The 24,698-nt window shown below is 41.6% G+C and overlaps 1 protein-coding gene across 2 annotated transcripts in view; it reads left to right on the top strand.

Moving 5' to 3' along the window:
• Window positions 1–24,698, top strand: part of THSD7B (thrombospondin type 1 domain containing 7B) — a 1,116,594-nt gene that overhangs the window by 220,587 nt on the left and 871,309 nt on the right. Inside the window, exon 1 of one of the 2 annotated variants that reach the window (XM_058715425.1) lies at window positions 13,199–13,473. The exons of the other annotated variant lie outside the window; for it this stretch is intronic. The gene's annotated coding sequence lies outside the window, so the exon portion shown is untranslated. Of the gene's footprint in view, window positions 1–13,198; window positions 13,474–24,698 lie in introns of those variants that run through there. 2 annotated transcript variants of the gene reach the window in all.

Below are 24,698 nucleotides of genomic sequence, written 5' to 3'. Positions count from 1 at the left end.
CACTTTGGCTCTTCTGTCCCCATCTCTCTCTGCCCCTCCCCTGCTCTTTCTCTCTCTCTCCTCCTCCTCTCTAAATAAATACATAAACATTTAAAAAATAAAGTTCATTAGAAAAAATAAAACTGTTGACTGAATTTTTCACTTTGTGTCACTGCACTGGATCTCTAAGCAAAAATGAAGTGAGATTCATAGCAGTTTTATTTATTATTCAACCACAGTCATGTTTGACCAACAACTGTTGAGCGTTTACTGTGTGCTAGGCTCTGTGTGAAGTCTGTGATGTGCATTATCTTGACTTGGTCCTCATTCCAAAACAATATGTTAAGGTCCTCTCTTTTCCCCTCCTCATATTATAGTTAAGTAAATGGAGATCTAGAGAGATTAGGTATCTTACCCAAGGTCACAGGGCTAGTAAAAGATAGGCCTTGAGTGCTCTTTCCCATGATGCTACTTGAAACAAGCTTTATTGCAGTGATTTTGTTTTAAAACTTCCTCAGTCACACCTGGGATGACAGTAACTACACCGAGAATGTGTTAAATGGAAATTCTCTGGTACTTTTGAAGTATCATTTAATTCACATAAGAAAAAAATAAATATATTCTGCTTGGATATCATTGGCTCATTGCCCAATCTCATTATCTGTTGATATTTTGAAGACATCTCTAACAATATCTTGACTTCTTGGGAGTACTTCCCTTACTTGATAGAATACTGTTTTTGCTATCTGTTTTCATTTTTATAGCAAGGGGAGACCAATTTGCTGCTTTACCAACTATCCTCTTTTACTTATTAACACGACTGTAAATTCAGAGCTGGTGAAAAGTGTTAGACTGATAGCACTGCTCTAGGAAGCCACAGAAAGGAAGTGCAAACCTTCCCCTCACTTCCTGCCAATAATCTCTGACCAAAACCTGGAAGGTGCATTTTTAGCAAGGAGAGACTAATTCGTGGTCTGAGACAGTCACTCTAAAATTTCCTTGAAAGCCCCAATTAGGAAGCGAAACTATACACTAAAGTAAAGAGGAGTTGAAGCTTCTAGAGTTGTAGTGATTAAAAGAGAAAACACCTTTGCAGAAAGAAACTTTCTATTAATCACCTTTAAACTGTTTGGAAGGATGAATTCCTGAAAGTCTTAGGGTGAAGTCATGATGGTAAGTTTCTTAATGGCCTGGAGGAGTTGACTAGAATGAGAACCATTCTCAAAACAACATGATTTTGAAAACGATTGTAAGAAGTGTAATGTTTGATTTGAAGAAGAGAATAATGAGGGGCCCATCATAATTATCCTGAAATATTTAAAGAGCTGTTATGTTCATAGTAATTATTATATTAGTAATCATGTCGACTAATAATATTAGTAATAATAATAATATTGACACCTCCAGGTATTAGTCACATTGCACCCATCTCATGTAATTCCCACAGCAACCCAAAGCATTACGTACTATTGTCATCCCTATTTTGCAGATAGGGAAAGAGATCACCATGGTGGTTCATGGTAGAGTCAGGACTTCATCTAGTTTCATCTGTTCCTTTCTCTCAACCGCAATACATATTTCTCTTTTTGAGTATGGGCGTAGATATTCTTATGCCATGTTCAGCTCTTGAGAATAGATCTATTACTGATGATAAAATTTTCTGGATGGCAAATTTAGGCTCAGTATAGCTAAATGTCAAGTAAGTAAATTTAAAGTCATCTGTTTTTTCTGTGTTAAAGATTTTGGAATTTATTCTTTAGGCAATAGGCAGCCACAGAAGGATTTCTGGCAGGAGTGTATTAGAATTGGAAAAGGCAGGGAAAATAAGATTATCTTGTGAGAAGATTATTACAATAGTCTAGGCAAAAGATGATGGAGTCTGGACTTTGGACAGATGATAAGGGGCTACAGAATAGGAGGCAGATTCCAGAGATACCTTAGATGTGGGCAGGAGAGACTGGTGATTGACTGGATGTGGTGCGTGAGGAGAAGGAAGACTCAGAGATGCTTCTTGAGGCAATGGAGTGCTTGGTGACACCATTAACCTAGATGGGTTAGGTAGGTTATAAGAGACTGATTTGGGGTCATGTGGAAAAGTAATCTGTTTTTAGACTTGCTGAGTTTAGAGTGCCTGTGTCACATCAAGGCAGAGATACACCTTAGGCAGTTAGAAATGAATCTAAAGTTCCAAGGAAAGCTCAGAGCTGGAGGCTGAGGTTGAGCCAGTGTGGTGGGAGCTGTGGGAGTGAATGGACACTCCCAGTGAGACCGTGAAGCGCAAGAAGCCTGGAGAGCCCAGGACAATTCACAGAGTAGTCATGTCTATTCTGGCCATTTAGCAGGTGTTTGCTGGTAGAGGGGCACTGCAAAGAGAAAATTAGATAATCAAGCTTTAAATCACAAGAGAACATGTTGTTTTTTTGAGATTGTCTGCTAAATAAAGCAATCTGTGTGCAGCTGAAAAATTTCAGTTTTCTCTTACACAAGGCTCCCAACAGGATAGAAACAGGAACAACTGGTTCCGGGGACTATGATTTTGGTATTCTTAAGACCTCTGCTCCCACTCTCTCCCATACCTCAAGCCCAGTGATCTGGGAATTAGCCACTGTTTTCAAAATTATGTTTGGAAGAATGTCTGTGTTAATGAGATACTAGAAGTGTGATAAAGTTTATTGGGAAGGCATCAGTTCAATGGGGGCCTTTTGTTTTATTTATTTATTTTTTTTGTATAAGAGACTAAAACCCTTTCTTTTCCTTTTTATCTTTTTAAATACTTTTATTCAACCACAGGTGGAATGCTAGGAAGGCCATCTCACATGTTTTCTTCTCTTCTATTTCTCGACAAGCTGTGTGACCTTGTACAAGACACTCAGCTATCGGGGGCTCAACTTCCCTTATCTTTTAAATACAGGAATTGGGCTATATTTTCTCCGAGGTATCTTTAAGCTCAAAAGTTTTGTGATTCCATGATTCAAGCCCTGCACATAAATGCCATTTAAATGTCATTGGTTAGATCACCAAAAGGCTAATAATTGTATAATCAGGGATAGATCAAATATCATTGAAATAAGGTTCTTAAAGATTGAAAGAGTTCTTTTTATAGGAATGAAGTGAGAAGCATTTTTTCCCTCATGGGGTCAAAATCTTCGTTTTGGTATGAGCTCTAATTAAATTAAATCCTGAGGAATTTAGACTGGAAATATAGAAGACCTCCTTCCTCCCTGTCTGACTCTAAAGGTTACAAGATAATAAATAGAACATGGTTCTTTTTGGAAATGTACAGTTAGGAAAGGTGAATAACTACTGTCTTAGCTCAGGCTGATATAACAGAATACCATAGTATAAGTGGCTTCAATGATAGACATCTATTTCTCAGAGTTCTGGGGGCTGGAAGTTTGAGATCCGGGTGTCAGAATGGTCAGGTCCTGGTCAGGACCCTCTTTCTGGCTTGCAGGGCCTACCTGCTTGCTGTATCTTACATGGCAGAGAGAAAGAGAGAGATAGGGGGAGCAAGCTCTTTTGTTTCTTCTTATAAAGGTATTAGTCCCATCATGGGGACCCCACCTTCATGACATGATCTAAACCTAATTACCTCCTAAGGGCTCCACCTCCAAATATTATCACATCAATAGTTAGGGCTTCAACATATGAAATTTGGGGGGACAGAAACATTTCATCCATAATAACTATCTTGCTGAGGAAGTTGCAGCTCTAAGTAGGGTAAACCTACCTAGTGGGTCTGCTTTGACAAATAAGGACATGAAGGTCAAACTAGACTGGGTAGGATATTGTTCTCAAACACCTGAAGAAATATCATGTGATAGACCAAATCACAGTTGGCATGGAAGGCAAATTGTCCTCGTGGGGGAAGCATGCTAAGAGGCATTGTGGTAATGGGGTTAAAAGGGATAAACAAGAAGCCAGATCAAGGAATTGGTGATGAGGAGGAGCAGGAGCAAGTCAAGGATCAAGATGTGAGGATATGTTCTGGGAAAGCAGTTCTGTATAAAGGTTGATACACAATGGGGACATTCCTTTCTATGTCCCCAGATACCTGTCCTGACAGTTTTGAGAAGCTAAGTAGAGCTAGACACTAGAAGATAAACTGCCTCTAGTCTCTTGGAATCCTCATTTTAGGGAGAGGACACTACTAAGAAGGGAGGGGTTTCTTTCCTTTCTTGAGGGCTTTAGAAATTGGACTGAAGCTATATAATATTGTGGCGTCAAGATATGCCTGTGTATTATGGCACCTTCACTTTCTATTTATTTCACTGGGCTTGGAAACATACCCTCAGATCTGTCCTGTCTCCCATCCTATCACTGTCCCCACTCTCCGCCCCCTATTCTAGGTGAGTCATCTCCTTCCAGAACAGTGACAGCCATCACCAAAATTGAGAACTCATTGTGACAAAAGGGCTGTTTTCACAGTTATCTGGCAATGTAATATAAAAGTTCACCACATCAGGCACATCATCTTAATCACTTGGGTCAAGAGAACCTCTAGATGTGACAAGTAGCTGCCTCCTTAGTTAACTTCTTCCTTCTGATTGGCAAGGAGAACACTGCAAACCACCAATGCATAGATGATCACTTCACTATTTTATTTTAGATTTGTCTCCATCAGATCAAATAAGGATTTCAGCCTGAGTCTTTTGTGTTAAAGGGATAAATGGAAAAGAAGCCAATGCTCACTCTTAGGATGAAGGTGAGACATAGAAATGGTGTCAGAGTTTTGAAGTGTGCTGATGAATGCATTTCTTTAGTGTATGTCTATTGAACACCTATTCCATATTCCTGGCACTATTCCTCTAGGAACTGAAGGGTACAAGAGTAAACAGGCAGGTGGGGAGTTTGGCTCTAAAAGAGCCTTTATTCCCATGGAGCAACAAATATGGAAATGGAAAAATATCAAATAATGATGAATACTATGCAAAGAACAAAGTAGGCAAGTGTGATTGAGAGTGAGTGGGGGCTACTTTAATTAGGTGTCCAGAAAAGCCTCCTTCAAGAAATGACATTAATGCTGAGACCTGAATGAGAAGAGAAAGGCATCCCATGCAGGTCTGGGAGTGATCATCAAGGCACAACACAGAGTTGGCTCAAAGACCCAAAGGCAGCACTGAAATTGGCATGGTTAAGCGACAGAGTAGAGAGGTAGGGGATGACTTCTCAGGGAAAGATAGAAGCCAGACATTAGGAATTTGGAATTTATTCTAAGAGTATTGGGAAATTATCAGAAGGTTTTAATCAGGGAAAATTTTTTATCAATGTACTGTTTAAGAAGATCACTCTGGCTCCTCTATAGATAATGGATTGTAAGAGGACAAGATCATAAGAAAGCAGGTCAGTTAGTAAGCGGCTACTGTTACCTACTCTGAAAGACCATGATGGCTTAGATCACCATTTTGGTAGTGGAGATGTGGAGACATGGATACAAATAATTAGTTATTCCCATGTGGATAAAGTGACAGAAGGAAGGAATAAAGAGTAATTTTTAGGGTTTGGGGTTGAGTAATTTAACAGATGGTGGTATATATTGAGGCAAAGAAGACTGGGACAGAAGCAGGTTTGGGGGAAAAACCAATTTTCAGTTTGAAGTACATTGGTAACGTCAAAAAAGATGTCAAGCAAGCACTTGGATATGAAGCTGGACTACCAAGGATGCTCAGTGTTGGTGTGGCAGAGAGAGTTATTGTTCACTGTGTATGCACATATGTTTTCGTATGGGTCATGTGACTACTCTGGCCATGGATGATGTCACTTTGGGCTGAAGCACTGAAGAGATATTTCAAGTTCTCTGTGATCTCTCTTTCTGCTGCCACAGTGACCAGCAATGTTCCAGATGGGAGAGCCTTGAATGTGAAGTAGAATGCCTATTCCCTTTGCTAATCTGTGTTGGTCACGCAAGATGAGAGAGAAATGAACCTTCTTGTATTAAGGCATTGAGGTTTGGGGGCTCATATGTTACTGTAGCACAACTTAGCCTGTACTGACCAGTACCGGCACATAAATGTATTTATGCACTTTCAGTAAAAAGATACTACTTGACATCATGGGAATGGACATTTTCATGTAAGGAGAAAGTACAAATGGAGAGGAAAAGAGAGCCCAGTCTAAAACTCTAATGTGCTCTAACACACTGGGCTTGAACAAAAGAGGAGATCCAGAGTTGTATGGTGCCTAGGAAGTTAAGAAAAAAAGATGAAGTATAAAAATAGGAGTCCAAACCCATTTGAGCATGAGGACTGATTTCGCAGCATGCATAGACATTGCAATGGCAGTTGTGTTTTCCCCACATTGTTGGTTACAGGAGAGAGCCGGTGCTATGATTTCTTGGAATGAAGTCATGAGTAGAGCACAGCACACTGCAAGAGGCTACATTGGTACACTATTTCAAGCCAGTAGGTCACAAGACCTGAGGAATTTTTGTCGTCGTTGTGGTTGGCTCTAAATTTGGGCAGATGCAGAGAGATCCAACCTGGAAAGCTTTTCCTGACTCGCCCCACACTAGGTAATACTAGATGATCCTTCTTGAGGTTTCCACCAGGTCCATAGGAGGTCTCTAAGGCTTTTTAGATTGCAGTTTAAGGGTATTGTTTCCTCAGGTAATCATCTCTTCCAGGACTGTCCCTAGCACTTACAAAGGTGTCTGTCATAAAGCAGATTTTCAGTGTTTGTTCAATTTATGGACAGTCCTTCCTGGCACCAGGCAGTATCAACTCCCACAAACATGAGGTGATAAGGGTGCTGGTGATAAGGTGGTGAGTGTTTCTTAACCAAGTGTTAACATCAATGACCAAAGGAAGCCTAACCTCCTTGTTCAGATTCTTCACCTACCTAGACCATCAATAAGTACTTACCAAATCCCTGCTGGGTACCAAAAATTATGCACTGAAGGAAAGATAGGAAGTGGCTATCTTACCCTCAAGGCAGTTAACAGTGCATTTGAGAGGATGAGGCTAATGGCTATGTAACCATCAGAGAATAGTAAGAGACAGTGTACAGTTAATTGAAAAACTGAATGGCACAGACAATGAGCATTCTAGGAGTTTGATAAGGGGAAGAAACAGATGGATGTGAAATAAAATTAGATCTAGGAAAATCTCTTAGAGGAGGTGGGACTTTGAGGCGAAGTCAGATCTGCAAGACCGGGAGGGACACATAGAAGTGCTGAATCAAAGCTTCCAACTGTGAAGGAGCAAGTGAGGAGACCCCTGAAACTAGAGAAAGGGTGTTTATTGGGCCATGGCAAGAAATATGGTTGGAAAGATAGGGTGGGGCCAGATTCGGTAGGATTTCAAAAGTCAGTAAACTGGTAATCTATGTCATTTGTTTATTAATATATTCATTCGCTTGTGAAACAATTATTGAGTCCCTACCATATACTAGCCACTATTATAAGTATGGTGTGTGTGTGGAGGAAGGCATAGTCTCTGACCTCATGAGGTTTACATTGTTGATGGGAGGATAATAAAAGCATTGAAACAAGTATGTGGAAATATTTAAGATTGTGATAAATATTATGAAGCACAGAAAGGCAGATTAAGGAGATAGAGAGGGATGGAACATGCCATTTTCTACAAGGGAGGGTCAGGGAAGGCTTTTCTGAGGAGCTGATATTTATGAAGAGACCGACCAAGTGAGAGGATGAAGGGAATAGTAGATTCCTGGGAATCACAGTGATATGACAGAAAGTATTTCAGGAAGATAACATATCATATAAGGGTGGAAAGTCAATGAGGAAGCAGCAAGAAAAATGGCATAATTCTGAATCTATGAAGAACATGCTAGAGTTATGAAATTTTCTCTTATATAAAATTTGGTTTCGACATTGTATGTATTGGGGGTTTTTCTGTAACCCAGACAATTGGGAATTATGGCTAAATGACCAAGAAATGAGAAAAACCTCTTTCGTTTGTTCTTCCTGACGTTCCACACTCACAAACACGGTAGCTTGCGATCTGTTGACAATACGGTCATTTTCCAGTGTTTTCTATCCTTCCTAATTACAGAGGGACCTGGTGCCCATTAGATAGACTGGTGTCCTTGAAAAACAGCAGAATAGAAGATATAGGCTCTCATGCCCATCTTGTCAAAGTTAGGCCTGTGAGTATTGCATGGCTTTGTGCCCAGTAGAAGAGGATTAGGGTTGCCAAATCTTTGGATAATAACAAGCTCCAATCTACATAACACCTGGTCTTTACAAACCAAGTCATTATGAATGTGATCCAAGTTGTCACTCCAGGGGTTTTATTATTTCCAAATTAGTCGGAGTTGTTTCTTATATATATTGAAATTGCCTGCCCCTGTTCTCTTGTTTAATGTGGATCGAGTGACTGCCGCCTCTCCTGATTCTGCTATGGCTTGGTGATGTTAGAGAACAGTGGGGAAGAAAGGACCATCATACCCTTGATTTATTGGTCAGTAAATATTGTTGGAGGATAAGCAACAAAACGAAGAACTCAGATAATACTGAGTGGAGAGGGGGCATTCTATGACAGAGCTCAGAAGCAGAGCCTCAGAACTGGGCAAATTGATGGCAGGGGGCAAGGGGTGGGGGGTTCACTGCTACTCATCCTATCTACAATACAAGCATGTGACAAGAAAACAGACCCATGATCCAGTGACTGAGATGAAGAATTTAGGATTTTGGATCCTGGGGTAAAACCGCATGTCAGACTTGAGGAGATCTGGGAAGGCAGAAGTAGAAATGAAGAGACGAACAAAGCCTTCCCAATATCCATCCACCTGTACAGTTCTCTCCCTTTCTAGTAAGTCCCCATCATCTCTTGACTGCATGACTGTTCCAGTCTTGCTGCTCTATTTGTTGTCTCTGAATGGCATGCTGGGGAACTTTCAAAAGTCTAGATTGATCATTTTGCTCACAGAGTTAAAACCACTCATTGGCTCAAAAGAACCACACATTCTGGTCCTTGCCTGCCCTCCTGCCCTGCCTCATGTCATTCTGCCCCAGGCTCACTAATGTCCAACTTCTATGGACCCTTATGGGTTCTTTGTGTGCCAAGCTCTTCAAGCCACAGGGTCTTTGGTCGTGTTCTCTGCCATTCCCCTTCTTGGCTAATGTCTACTTATATGAGATGCAGTGTATCTGACCACAAGAGAATGCCTGGTCAGATCGTAGCTTTTTCACTTCTCAGCTGTGTGACTTTGAAGAAGTTGCTTATGCTGTCTCTGCTTCTCTTGTAAAATGGGGTTGATAATAGTGCCTGCCTCATGGGCTAGTTATGAGGTTTAAATGATGCATGTAAAGGACTTAGCCCAATGTCCAATAGGTAGAGAAAATTCACTAAATATTACCTCTGATTATCTTTTGGGTCTCAGCCTAAACATCATTTCCTTTGAGAGAACTCACCTGAGCCTTTTCCTTCTCTTCTATTCCCCTCTACTGCATTTCTTTTTTCACAAAACTCTTTTCCCTCATTTTATATGCTTCTAATATAAAATAATATATGCTTGTGTGTCTGTATACTGTATTATGCCCCATTAATTATATTATAAACTCCATGAGGGCAAGGACTCAGCCCCCTATATCACCAAAAAACAAATGTTATACAAGTTCTAGGAACACAACAGACAGCCAACAAATATCTTGCTAAATGAATGACTGAAGCTGATGGTTCAGGAGTAAGTTTGTGAATGCTGAGTGTCTTCTGGGAAAGCATTGGTGCCTCACAGGGACTGCACTGGGCCAGAAGCCAAAGGAGTTCCACTACACTACTTTTCAATACATTATCTTTACATTGTATTTTAAGATGTTGACACATCAAAATCAAATTACTGGACCAAGCTCAAAACTTACACTTGTATGCCAGGATGAAATGTTCTTTTTTGGCTGAAAAAATGTTCATATTTGCCATGGAATCTCATCCAACCTGGAATTGGCCTGAATGAATTGTGTAAATTATGACAACCATGGTGCTCCCCCTCCCCCGACTCCTGTTTTGCCTACCAAAGTGACTGAACATTTGACTCAATTCATTGCTTCAGTGGTGGGGCTAGTGTAGACCTGGGAAATGACTTCTGGACGGCAAACCCAAAATGTTGGCCCAGGTTTGCATTTCTTACTCCTATTTTACATTGGCCTTTTTTTATCTACATGCTTTCTTTATCTCTTATTTGTGTAATGCCAGTACCTGTCTATTTATTTACACAGCACTTTCCCATCTAGCTTGTTAGACTGTATGGAGAATATCATGTTCAGAAAGAACAATGACAAATACACATAACAACAAAAATGAAAATTTAAACTCCATCAGTATTTGGATAGTACAGGGTTAAGTTCCTCTGTGGGTCTCTCTTGGGTCTCACTAGTGACTAGATCCCAAGAGACTTTCTCCTCCCATCTCCTCTCCCCTTCCATTGTTCTCTTGTTTTGTTCCCTACTCACTGGAAGCCTGGAGGTGATTGGGGCTTTTGGCATCTGTGTGTGTGGGGTTAAGAGAATTTGTAATCTCCAGCTTATTTTCCACATTGAAACACTGATCTATTCCTTACATATAATAATGTCACATATCTTTCATGGCCACCTCTTTCAAATCCTTTCTTACTTTGTAAAACTCCCCCTTACCCCCATCAGCCTTTGCTGACAATGTCTCTTTCCCTGCCTGTGTTATCTTTTTAATGTCTATAACCTGATCTAGATTTTGAGGGCAGTGCTTTTATCAAGGACCAAAGCTGATTATCTTGGCAAGAAACTCATATTATTAGTAAAATATGTGTTTAGAACATAAACTGGGAGTCTGAGGTAGAAATGTCTGCCTTATCCTTTTAATGGATTTTTATGCAACTGAACAGTGTCAGAGAATGTTCAGGCACCTTATACTATTTGACTACACTGAAAAACCTGTTGTCAGCATAGCGCCTTAATGAAAAGTGGCTATTTTGTAGTTTAAGGAGTCAGTAAGCTAGCAAAATCTAGCAATACTTAAAGCTCATAGTTCTTTGTATGTTTAGAAATAACTTAGATTTCATCCTTATGAATTACATATTTTTGATTTTAAGAAGTCCAGTGTCTACCAACATAACTGCCTTGTAGCTATTATCTCTTGTATCCTCAATTCCAAAAACAGGGGACCAAATACAAACAACAATGGCAGAGGAGGAAAGTGACATCTTAAGAATCAAAATATTCTTATGAGTACCCTAAGTGATCACTGACATAGAGCTGGGGGTCAGTGAGAATGGGCTAAAGTTAAATTAGAATGCAGGTTGTCATCAAATTGCCAGCCTAAAGAAAAATATACATATCACTACTTCTGAAGAGGGAGGGAGATACATAACTATAAAGATATCCATAAATGACATACTCAGAAGTCATCCTTGACGGCCTCTTTCCAGAAGGATTGCAAACATAGATCTTTCCACCATATGGCTGTGCCTGCAAGGGAAGTGGTCTGAAAACACTTTGTCGATTCTGGGAAGACTGAAATCCGGGAAGCCTGGATGTAACAGTTCAGGAAAACAGAAGTGTTTTTCTTTGGCTGTTGTTTCTGAAGTTACTTAAATGAGACTCATTGGCTATTGATCTGTATATATTGAGATTACTATAAAACATAATGGACCAGTTTCTCTTTCTCCAGGCTCACAGAATTGGGCATTATATTTCTTGGGAGTAACAAATCGCAGTCTTGGATTTGGGAAAGTATTCTAGGATATGAACGGCAGCTGATTTATTTTTAAGACAGTGATGTCAGAAAGAAAAGCATAACCCAGAGTGTGACGGCAGTGCTCACTGAGAGAATAAGGATTGCTGTTTAAAATATTCAGTAAGGTGGGTTCCCTTTTCCACTTTCAGAATGGATCTGATCCATTCAGGCAAGATGCATCAGAACCCCTCCCCATTATATCTATAACATGCAACTTTCTCTTTTCTGTGGCACTTACATTCTTTATTTTTTTTTTCCTGTGACAGCCCTAGCTGCTCTATTTATCTCTTTAATCTAATTTGCGCTATGACACCAAGCTTTAATTTTCTCATGATTATTTTGCTTTCTTTTTAAGCACCCATGGTGTGCCAAGCATTGGATAAAATCGAAAAGATACAATCCCTGCTGTCGCTGGGCTCGCTCATTTAAAGAGGCATGACAGGCAAAATATCCTGTAATTGGCAATAGGTAGTCCTCATACTTATCCCCCTTTCTCCCTTTTGAAGAAACTTCTTCATCTCTTTGAACAAGCCTAAGAAGTTCCGTAGATCAAAGGTGTCAAAAAACCAGGGGGGTGTGGAACAAGTGTCAGAGAGCAAGCAAATGGCTCTCAGAGTCTCTGCGCCTAGCCTGCCCACGTGCTCTCTGCACTCCTGCCTCACCTGGGCAGACTCCACTCTCTCACCTCCTCCGCTGCCTTGGGCACCGGCCACCCAGGAGCCAAAGGCTCTTTCCCTCCCTCCTTGGCACCCGCCTTCCCACCTTCCAAGCTCCAGGACTTAAAAACCCCTCTTAAAAAGAGGCTGGAGCTAGCGGTTTTCCCAGACTGGTCTGCATGAACTGACAGCCTCTGAGAGCCCGTCAACAAGGGGACAGCTAGGCAGGTGCGGACCCAGGTTTTGGCGTTCCTCCTGAGTCACCCCCAATTCTTTCCTCTCTCTTTTCTTCCCACTGGGATCTTTCTTTGTCTTTTTGCCTGTGACACTGAAGCCCTCTCTTGCCCAGGACTGCGGAGGAACGCCCGTCCATCGTGGCCCGGGCGGCACGGCTCTACGTGTGTGTGGTTTGTGGTGTGCGTGTGCGTGTGTGTGTGTGTGTGTGTGTGTGTGTGTGTTCCCACGCAGCTGGGTGTGGGTGGGGGCGGTTATAAATGATGAGTAAATCACCCCCACTCTTTCTCCTCCCCCCCCCCCCCCCCCATTACTTTGTGGATTCCCTAGGCGCAAAGCCCTTGCCCCAGTCCCTGGCGGTCAGCAGCTTGGGTATCCCAGGCTCAGGCCATTGGGGGAGTCCCCTTCACCCGACTTGCTCCTGCACCCCGAAGCTTCAAAGTTGCGGGAAACAGTCGTGGGGAGTGCGGGAGCCGAGGTTGGCGCCTGCGGCTTTCGCCCGGGGCAGCGGGCTGAGCCGAGGGTCGTGCGGGTGCCAGCTAGGCGAAGGAGTGGGGTTGAGGGGTTGGGGGTGGTGGTGGGAGGAGGAGGCGGGAGGGGGCGAATGGAGGGGAGGCGGGAGCGGACGCTGGGGGAGGCGAGGCGAGGCGAGGCGAGGCGAGGCACAAGGTGGCTCCCCGCGGCCCCGCGCCCCGCGGCTCCCGGGGACGCACCAGCCAGCCAATGGCTGCGCAGAGGTGTACAGCAGATGGCGTCCGACTGCGCCGTTCCTTCCTCCTCCTCCTCCTCCTCGTCGTCCTCCTCCTCTTCCTTCAGTGCTGAGGTTGCCAGACGCTGGAATGGGTGGTCTCCCGACACACACCACCATCTTTCTTGCGCTCGGGAAGCTCGGGGCTCGGCGGCTCCCAGAGGCTGCGGCGGTGGCTCGGGCAAGGCGGGTGAGTGCGGCCGCGCTGCGCCCCGAGCGGGGAATGCCCAGCCCCTGGCCGGCGGCGCGGTAGAGAGGGGGCAGCAGCCAGGGTGGCGGGGTGGTGGTGGTGCTCGGGTGGTGGTGCTCCGTGGGCAGACTTTGCTCTTTGCTCTCCGGGCAGCTTCTCTCACCCTCTCTCCCTGCCAGACGCGGGAACTTGCAAGCGGAGCTTCCCCGAAGCCTCTGGCTTGGGGCTGCGGGAAGGGTGCAGGGTGCGGAGAGCCCGGGGCTGGGCGGGTGGAGATACCCCACGCAGGCACTTGGGCACAGACCTAAGACAACGGGACGGAGCCATGGAATTGGGGTGGCAGGAGCCGTGTTCCCCGACTTCCAGCATGCTTTGTGGGGATGCTGATGAAGGGACCCAAAGGTTCCCCCATCCTGCCCGGGAGCCTCAGAGCCCAGGATTGGAGGGCGGGGAGTTCTGCGGGCTTTGCAAACAGGTTGACTGAGGGTTCCCTTTCGGTAGTGCAGACTGTGAAATCTGCGCGTGGGCGTTCAGTGCCCCTGGAGGATAGCTGAGCAAGTCGAGAAGTTTTGCAGTTTCCTCTGATATATCAGTGGAGTGTCAGTAGGCTACAGCAACAGTTTACATTTTCATTGTCCCTGTTTGGAGCGAGGGGCGAGCTAGGGAGGATAGGACTACTGGGTCTACCGAGACATCTAGCAGTTTATCAAGAGACAACTGGGAACCGAGGGTGAGAGTGAGGGGCAAGGAGGAGGACGCACGTAATTTCTACAGCATCACTCCATATGTTCCTGTCACCTTTCCTTTCTGGCACCCCCTGTATTATTAAAGTTATTTGAATATGCAAATGAACCTCCCCTTTTTCAAGTCTGCATAGTTTGAGTCTAGAAGTTGGAAAGCTTGGAGTGTGTGTGTTTGGGGAAGGGAGGGAGCTTTAAGTTCTCTCAATCTCCTTTATTTAAATATAAGAGGAAGAAACACTTTATTTCAGGAGAAGGGTGTGTGACCTACTGGTACTTTTTCTTCAAAATATTCAGAACATCTCTTAAGAGCTGTTACAATTCTATTTGATTCAGTGTGGTCAAAGGGGAGTTTGACTTAAGATTCTAATACTTGGGCATGTTCTGTGGAAGAGGCCAGCATTATTTGGTGCTCTATTCATTGCCAGGGTGGTCTGCTGTAAGTGCATTTGTACTCTGGTAAATGACAACCTAGCTGGAGAAGCCTTCTTGGTGTTTTCCAGGAGTGCACCTGTGAGTGTCTATTATCATGGAAATGGTAGGGTGCATGTCAGCTAGGCTGTGGTGTGTGTGTGTGTGTGTGTGTGTGTGTGTGTGTGTAGTCATGTGCACGTGCATCTGGAGTTTCCTTTTGACAGGCAGTCATGGGATGTCAAGATGATACATTTATCTTCCAGGCAGTGTCAGGACAGTCTGGGTTTGTTGGGTAACTTGGAGGCAGTGATCTCCAGGGAAGCCTTTTTTTGTGCTTTGGACTATACTACAGCCATTGCTGAAGTCTTCCTGAAATCCACTTGGGATGTTACTAACCAAATCAAGCAATCCTATCTACTAGTGACTGAAGGGCTCATATATTTGTGGATTGAATGCTATATAAAGTCACTGTCTTGAGGCTTCACTTTGAAGCACTGCTGTTTTTAAACCTCAATGCCATTAATACCAGGAGTCTTCTTTTAAAACTTAATGTGGCCAGTTTTCTGCTTTCTGTGGGTAGATGAACCAACTGGGCAGCTTCCCTGGAATTGGCTTCTTAGGTTTGGGCTCTGTGTGCGTGTGTGTGTGTGTGTGTGTGTGTGTGTGTGTGTGTTTCCACCTAACTGCTGGGAGTTGAGGACTGGAAACGCTTCCTTGTGCAAATTAAAGTAAACAAGAATTATGCAGAGAATTCCCCTGAGGTGTGACAACACACACAGATACAATTGCTCACTTAGAGAGTGTGGGATGGTCTTGCACATTAGCACCGATCAGTTCTAGCATTGCTGAACATTCCGTCCATTCAGAGTTCTGAAGATTTGAGACGAATCCATGATGAGTGCTTGGAGATGTATGGTGGGGGAAAGGATTGCCTACTGCCAGTGGAGTCTGATAGTCCAGTTTGAGGGTTCATAACAAGTTGGCTTACTTTATATCTACCTTAATATTTAAATCAACACTTGAGAAATGATCTTTACAATGTCTCTTATTCCTCTGTGGGTGACCCTCCCCATTGTTTTAATCAAAGCTGTTGCTTGTTAACGAATTTGAAATGCTATGAAAGGAAGAGTGTGAGGCGGGTAGACAGAATTACTGATCATAAGAACAGTATGAACACAGACTCCACTCTTTCCAGTATTGACATTAATCGGCAAGGGGCACCTTGCCCCTTTACCGAAAGGTAAAGGCACCTTTCTGGTCTCTGCTGAGTGTACCTTTTGAGAGAACGAAAGTAAAGAATTAAAGAAAGATGGTACTGCTATAATGTACTTCATTCAAAAGCCTATGAAGAACGTTTTCTACTTTGCTGCAGCTCTTGTTTCAGAAGCAATGACTCTTTTATTAATATCTGTGAAAGAAAAGTTTGTCCTTAAATAAAAGTCTGACAAAGCATAATGAAAAGGAGCTAAGTTAGTGGAAGAGGAGTGTCCAAACAAGAAGAATTCCAAAGCATATCAGTTCATTTTAATTACACTTCACAGACCGAAGGCAAAGTCATATGATTTCTTCAAAGGAAAGAAGTCTTGCCCCAACTGCAGTTTCACTGTTCTGCACACCTTTGTAAAGATTAGGCATGAACGTAATACCATTGCTTCAGAAGTTTGAATAGAACCATGAAGAATAGTTGACTGGTCCTATTGAATTAAGAGTCAGAATGACAAATGGTACCATATATTAAGTACATGATCAAGACAAACAGATTAAAGGATTCTGAGAGGTGATGGCTATACCACTTGGTGGAGAAAAGAACAGCACCATTAACAACACAGGCTCAGAGATTCTCTACAGAGAAAGCGTAAAGGCCAGGTCTTTGGCTAAATAGAAGGTATTCTGTTATTAAAACTACTAGCATGAGCTATTTAGATATGCTTTTGGATTGTTGAATGTGAACTACACATGAATACCTCATATTTTTAAAAGAAGACACTTTTCCAGGATATAACTATAAAAGAATAAATTGCATTCACTTTGAGCACCAGGCAGCTTCCTAAATATAATATAGGTCCTTAATTTGGAGCTGTTAACAAGATTAATATCTAAGTGGTAATTAGCATGTTAAACCTGTGAAAGTAGAATGATTTTTAAGCTCTGCTTTTAATTCTAGAAATTTTGGAGATTGTGAGTTTGAGTGTGACCACTGTTTTACAGATGTTAAGTCTGTGGCAGTCTTGCTCCATTGATAAACATTTTATTCAACCTTTAAAATTTCTGCACTAATTGGGGTTCTTTTGTTGATGTTTTACTCATGTTTTCATGGGTGGTTATTTACAATAACTAGCAGTAGCTATTGGTGAAAGCAAGTGAAAGAGGATTAAGTACAGTTCCCTGTTGGCTTGTATGAAGCTCTTGACTGAGGAGATAGAATATTAGTGAAATCCAGTCTAGGCTTCTGAAAGCAGCCTTGGAGATGCCGTGGAATAGAGTCTCGGCACTGGTAAGAATGTACAGTTATTGCAAGGTAGAAAGTTCAGTTCAAGTCTTGGTTTGTAATCTGAACAGTTAAGTCACACAGCATACATAAGAACTACTATACTTTAGGAGTATGTATATGCTGTGGTGACAAAAGCCAGTAACATTTCAAGGCATCACTATTCATACTATCTTTTGGTCATTAGGTAGGTTTGCAGTTAGTGGATTCTGAAAGTACAAGTCTTTGCTGTGATGTGGGGACCTGTAGAATTTTTTGTAGTTAAAAAAAAAGAAAATTTCCTATATCAGGCAAGTTTGGTTATTGGCCTACATGTAAGGATCTGTAAAAATGTAGAACTGTTTCCTAGGAAGAACAAAAGGCTATAATTGTTGAACTTAGGTATTTTGCAGCCAGGGACATGATGCTTGCTTTTGATTTTGCCTGTCTAGACATATTTTAATTATGAGCCTTTTAAAATTAAATATGCTGCGGCTAAAAACAGAATCCTAAGTAACTAGTGCACAAACAATTCTTCAATGCCTTGACTGGAGAGAAACTCTTTGCTGTTTTCCACTTGCCTGCATGAGGGTTGGCTGTGGATTTGTGCCCTAGTGTCATGTTAGCAAACAGCTCATTACTTCTGGAGGAATCATAATGTTGAGAAAAGCTTTCAGCCTCATAGCAGTTAGACACCATTGCCTTGTTCTTAGATTCTAGTGTTGTAGTAGTGCATATTTAAATTTTTTTTCAGGCGGGTATTTAAAAAAAACAACATACCAAGTAGCGTATATAAATGAAAGATTTTAATTATAATAAGACTAAGGCGTGCATTAATCTCTCCTTGAAGAGCTTCCTTCTGGGCTCTCCTCTATTGATTTCTGCCCTTTATGCTTACGTTAGACATATTCAGGGTGATTTGGCCAGTGTGCTCTGATATAGCCTTACTGGTTGTAAAAATGTTGTAATGCATCTGTACCACTTGATACATGGGGGCTGTTCTAAGCTCCCTGAAGACCCCGCCACTACCTCAATCCTACAGGCCACTCCCCTGACACCTCTCAGATCATCTCTTGTTACAACCACAAAGAGAGTCACCACTTGGTATGTGTGACAGGGAGGCAGTGGGTCCAGCTTCAGGCTATTGCCAGAGCTTATTCTGATCAGTTGGTGCTTGAGCCCTAGCACGTGGCATATATTTTTATCTTCCTTTGCTATTTTTACTTATAACATGAATAAATGTAACCATTGGCACTATCAAGTAGCTGAAGTTGGAATCTGTTTAAATTTACATTAAAAATTTTTTTATATCTAACATTTATTTAAAAACACTTAAATATTATTATATGCATATATTTATACTGGCAAAGAGCTCAAAGGTACCTAGATCCCATGGCGTTATCAGGTCACAGAAAGCCATTGTAACTTCACTTTAATTTGTTTTCCCCCAAAACATAAACCAGGCATACAAAGTCATATTGTAGGTAAGTGGGAAGAGCCAGATTTATAACCCAGGTTGTCCACTACAACCTTCTACCACACAACTGTCTCAGACTACTTAATTAAAATGTATCTATGTGGGAGTAGTTGAACAAGGCTTTTTTTTTCTTCTGCAGAAAAAGTAATTATTTTTTTCCATCTCCATTTCTAGTCCTCAGAATTAACTCAATTTATTTCGTATTGACTTCCATTCATTTTTGTGATTAAGAATTGTTAATAAGGCTTCATCTCACCTGAACTGACCCATTCTGTGAACTGGAACATCTTCTGGCCAGTCACGGAGAGGAGTGGGATATTCTTGACTTTGCAGACTCCTAAAGAAAAAATTTTTGGTACTTCATTCTGGATCTCTTCTAGATAAAAATAAAAACAAGCACTGCTAGGTGGGCCCTGAAAAACACAACTCAAGTTATGCTTCCTTTTTAAACAGAAAAAGTAGTGTTCCAGGTAGCACATCAAATATACTCAGGCCAGCTATTAACTCCTTACCACCCACCTCTCTCTAAAAGGCCTACCTCCTTTAAGTCATGCACAAGACCCACACTTGCTTAAACGGCCCCAAATGCTGCTATCTCCACCCCCAACCTCCAGTTATCCAAATTCTACCTATTAGTCAAGACCTGGTTTTAATTATACTTCCGCGGAGCTTTCTCTGATTATGCCAATTCACAAAGCCCTCCCTCTGTCCGAGCAACTCAGGTGGTAAATTCTAATTTTAATGTTTGATTGAATCAGCTTTCTTATTAGCATCTACTTGTGGAGGTCTGATAGTAAAGGATTTGAATGAGAAAGAACACCACTCTCTATTGTTCTCTGTTGAGAGTTCTGGAAACTGTTGGGAGAGGAGAATGTGATTGAAAGTAGGGGCCTGGGTGGTAACAGCCCTTTGAGCATCCCTAAGGCAAGGCTTACCAACATACTTGTAGGCAAGAAAAGTGATTGCTAATTATGATTTACAATATACTGCATACCAGGCTAGGTGCGTTAGGATCAGTACGTCTAATCTTCGTGATAATGTTGCAAAGTCGGTTCTATTATTTGGTGTCATTTTTTCATACTGGGTAATGGAGGCTGAGGGATCTTTGGCACCTGGTGTAAGGTCAGTGCAGCTGGTGGAGTCCTAACCCAAGACTTGCATCCTAGTCTGTTGGACTGAATGGCCTATTCTGCTCCTCATACACCAGATTGCCCTAGAGCCTGAAGTTCAGGTCAACAAATTTAGTCTAAACCTTGGCTGGTATTTCTTCCGGGTAAGAGAGCACACACAAACTCACTGCCAGAGTCACCACACACAACAGAGGTGACTGACAGGTTGAGGATTGGTGAATCACTTCTACCTGGAGGCAGAAGTGTCACTTGGAAATATTGGAAAAGGCTGTGCTTTGATTTGACACAGACCTTATGCATGAAGACAGTAATGTCTTAGAACTGTAGAGAGCTTGAGACATTCAAATCCAAAAGTGCAGGCTTCCTGAAGAACCACTGGAAGATTCAGAAAATCCAGGCATACTTAGGAAATACACATCACGTTCCTTTTCATTAATGACTTATCACGAAGACAGAATTGTTCTGCCAAATATGCAAAAGATTAGCACTGAGAGTAGCAAAGGGGAAAACCAGTCTTCACATAGGAGTATGGGTAGACTGGCAGTGGTCACTCCTGGGATCGGGCTGAGCAGTCTGGTCAGGTGAGTGCCCTTGTCTGTTCTCTTTGCTTCATGTCATCCTAATAGGAAAATATCGTTAGTTGCATGGGGCAACCTTGCTAAGAACAGAAATTGATGGTCCTTTGGTTGGGCATGTACGGACAAATCACATTTCTAAAGATCTGTTCCTTAAAAGCATGTTGCTGGGTCAGCATGAGGTCTCTTGACATGAACTTCCATGGGAATATATAATATCCTCATTTCCAATAGCAAAGTCCCTTAACAATTTTTATAGAAATGTAGTGTTGGAATATGACCAGTTTCTCTCTTTGCTTCTGGCTTAATCATATATAAAGAAGCTCAAAAGATTCAAAGTTGTAAAGAGAGATTTTTATTTATTCCAGGGTTGAACTTTTTCACATTCAGAGATGTCTAGAAATGCCATACACTGTCTCAAGGAAATGTGAGTTCCCCATCTTTGAGGGTATTCAAACTGAGGATAAGCAATGACATGCCAGGGTACTCTGCAGAGAGGATGTGTGCATTGGATATTAATAGCAGATTTATTGAGCACATACTATATGCTAGATAGTATTCTACATATAGTAATTCATGAAATCGTCTAAAAAGGCTTGGAGTTGATTGTTTTATTATTCTTTCCATTTTATGGGTGCAAAAATGGTAACTGATTTGCTTCAGATCAGGATCTGTACTCAGTCAGTCTGAGCTTAGAACAGAACTTCTCAACAGAAATTGAGTGCAAGCCGCAAATACAATTCACATATGCAATCTTAAATCTTCTAGTAGCTGCATTGTAAAAGGAAAAAAAAACCCATTGAAGTTAAGTTTAATAGTATATTTGCTAACCTAATATATCTAGGATATTATCATCTCAACATGTATTGATTATGAAAAAACTATTAATTTTTACTTACAAGCACATCTCTGTTCAGACTACCCGTGTTTCAAGTGCTCAGTGGCTACCTGTGGTGGGGGTGGCCACCATATGGGACATGACTAGAGCCCGTACCAGGAACATTTCTACTCTACCTCTGTCTGTTGATGGCCAAGTTTCTCTCCAAAGCATGCACCTATCAGTCATTGTGTGTGTGATGCCATTCATCTGTTTATTAATTTTGCCCTTAAATGCCAGCGTGAATATTTCTTTAAAAAAACTTAAGACACTTCCATGACTTCTGTCAGGAACATATTTACTTTAAAAACCTGTAAAATAGGAAGATTTTTCTGTATCTCATCTGTTAAAAAAATGAATCCCATATGTCTTTCATTTGTGAAGATGGAGTGTATCTGGATTGCTTCCACTTTACAACTATTCATACACATTATGAAATCGCCTCGCCCTTCTCATTTCCAGGCTAAAGAACCTAGTTTCTTTTGTCATTTGTTATTTTGTTTGTTTTTTTATTGGTTTGCTAGGGCAGACGTGTAGCCTGATGCTTATGAAACGGGCGCAGCTCAGGATCTGTGCATCTCTAGTAACAACGAGAAGGGAAGAGTAACCTTTACCAAAGAGTGGACTTAACCACTTTTTTTCTCATTTACACTTCACGCGTATTTCTCTGTTCTCTTTTACTATAAACCCTTGTAATGATTACTGCAGTCAGAAATGACATGCGGCCCACCACAGTGATATTTCTGACCAAATTGTAGTAATTTTTTGGTAGGTTTGATTCATTCCCTGGCAGGTAGTATTCTTCCCTGTGATCCAAAGGGCCTTTCTCAAGTAGAATTTCTGACAGTAACCGACCCTCTGGGCTGCGGCATGCTTCAATTGAAAAAAAGCAGAATGTGACATGCCTTTCATTGTGCAGAACACACAAAAAAGTCCTGTGTCTCCTTTGTAAGTGCAACCTCTATTCAGCTATACATGCTAATGTGAAACATTTTAGTAATTCTAAGTCTCTTTGTGGGGGCATATTACATGGGTAGCTTAAGTTTGACTTCAGTTGCTTATTAAAAGAAAAATATTAAGAACAAGGCTTCAGTGGGGATGAAAGAAGAATTCTAAACTTCACAGGGAAGAATTTCCTTGTGGAGACAGACTCTAAGGATATGTCATCTAATATTATGTGCATGAATATTAGATATTTCATTTGGATTATAGAGTGGTAGAATTAAAACATAATGCTTGTGGACATAATATATCCCCAATGTGGCACATCTTTTAGTTGTTTTTTTTTTTTTTTTAATAACTAAACAGTTTTAACACGGAAAGACAAACCAATGGAAAGTGCAAGATGCATTTGTTTGTGAGCCAAATGAATAAATTTAAAGATGATTTATTGAGCATCATCTGTGTCCCTGGCACAGAATACAGAAGTAAGTTTAGGACACCAGCCCTGATTTCCAGGAATCTGCAGTCTAACTGGGGAGATATGACATGTGTATCCTCTGCCCTTAGCAAAGCAAATTACCTTATTTATATATGTCTAGCTCCCTTATGAAGTATAAGTTCCATTAGGCAGGGGTGCATCCCACTCACATTTGGGTCTTCTGCACCTTGCAGAGAATAACTATGCAGTGGGCATGAGTTGGAGTAAATGGAAGTGGTACATTAATTTTATTGATACACATGGATTAAAAATAGCTATAATACCATATTTATAATGGAGCCACTTATATAAAAATCTCATTTTAAATAATGAAGACTGGGGAGCCTTGGTGGCTCAGTCCGTTAAGCATCTGACTTCAGCTCAGGTCATGATCTCACGGTTCATGGATTTGAGCCCTGTGTCACGCTCTGTGCTGACAGCTCTGAGCTGACAGCTCTTTCTCTCTCTCTCTCAAAAAATAAATAAACAGTAAAATTTTTTTTTAAATAATGAAGATAAGTAAAATCCAGTGCCAATCCCTTTGCTACTGTGCTTACCCTTCTGCTGACTCCAGTTGGTGACTTCTAGCAGTTCGGCTGCAGTTGAAAAAGATGGTGTTAACCTGAAGGAAGTGTGGGCCTCTTTTCTTAGAATGCCAGTGTCATAGTAGGATTTAACCTTAGCCAAAGACTCCTTCAGGGTAGAGAATATAATAATAATTCTATTTTGTCATGAGGATGAAGAAACTTGACATTTAATCACATTAATCCTTAGAAATATGGATATGAGAGCTGGGGAATGGGATGACACAAAAAATATGTTTACATATGTCTGTGTAGAGTTTCCAATGACTACTGAAGAAGATAGTGATTTAAAAGATCCCAAACCAACAAGGAAATCGTGAGAAAGAAGAAGAAAGCAGCAGAGGTATGACACTTCCTAATTTTAATTTTTTTTTTTCCAACTTTTTAAATTTATTTTTGGGACAGAGAGAGAGACAGAGCATGAACGGGGGAGGGGCAGAGAGAGAGGGAGACACAGAATCAGAAACAGGCTCCAGGCTCTGAGCCATCGGCCCAGAGCCCGACGCGGGGCTCGAACTCACGGACCATGAGATCGTGACCTGGCTGAAGTCGGACGCTTAACCGACTGCGCCACCCAGGCGCCCCGACACTTCCTAATTTTAAATTTTACTATAAAGCTATAGTGATCAAAACAGTATGGTACTGGCATAAAAACAGACAAATAGACCAGTGGAGCAGAATCACAAGCCCAGAAATAAACCCAAGCATATACAGTGAACAAATATTTGACAAGGAAACCAAGAATACTCAGTGGAGAAAATATAGTCTTTTCACTAAGTAGTGCTGATATAATTGGATACCCATGTGTAAAAGATGAAGCTGGATCCATATCTTACACTACTCAAAAAAAATCAAAATGGATTAAAGACTTAAAATGTAAGACCCGAAATGATGAAACTTGCAGAAGAAAACATAGGAATAAAGCTCCTTGACATAGGTCTTGGTAATGATTTTTTGGATATGACATCTAAAGCAAAGACAAGAACACAAAAGTTGAACAAGTGGGACTGCATCAAATTAAAAAGCTTCTGCACAGCAAAGAAACCATCAATAAAGTGAAAAGACAACCTGTGGAATGAGAGAAAATATTTGCAAATCATGTATCTGATAAGGGTTGATATCTAGAATATATAAAGAACTTATATAACCCAATGGTGAGAAAACAACCCAAATTACAAAAAAATGGGCAAAGTACTTAAAAAGGTATTTCTTCTAAGAAGATATACAAAAGGCCAACAGGTACATGAAAAGATGCTCAACATTACTAGTCATTAGGAAAATGCAAATTAAAACCACAATGTGATATCACCTCACACCTGTTAGAATGGCCATTATCAAAAAGACAAGAGATAAATGCTAGTGTGGGTAAGGGGAAAGGGAACCCTTATGCGCTGTTGGTGGGATTGAAAGTTGGTACAGGGGCGCCTGGGTGGCGCAGTCGGTTAAGCGTCCGACTTCAGCCAGGTCACGATCTCGCGGTCCGTGAGTTCGAGCCCCGCGTCAGGCTCTGGGCTGATGGCTCGGAGCCTGGAGCCTGTTTC

The sequence above is a fragment of the Neofelis nebulosa genome, chromosome 2 (assembly GCF_028018385.1).
Source record: "Neofelis nebulosa isolate mNeoNeb1 chromosome 2, mNeoNeb1.pri, whole genome shotgun sequence".
Taxonomy (NCBI): domain Eukaryota; kingdom Metazoa; phylum Chordata; class Mammalia; order Carnivora; family Felidae; genus Neofelis; species Neofelis nebulosa.
The sequence above is the reverse complement of the archived record's forward strand: the minus strand, read 5'-3'. Positions and strand labels throughout refer to the sequence as shown.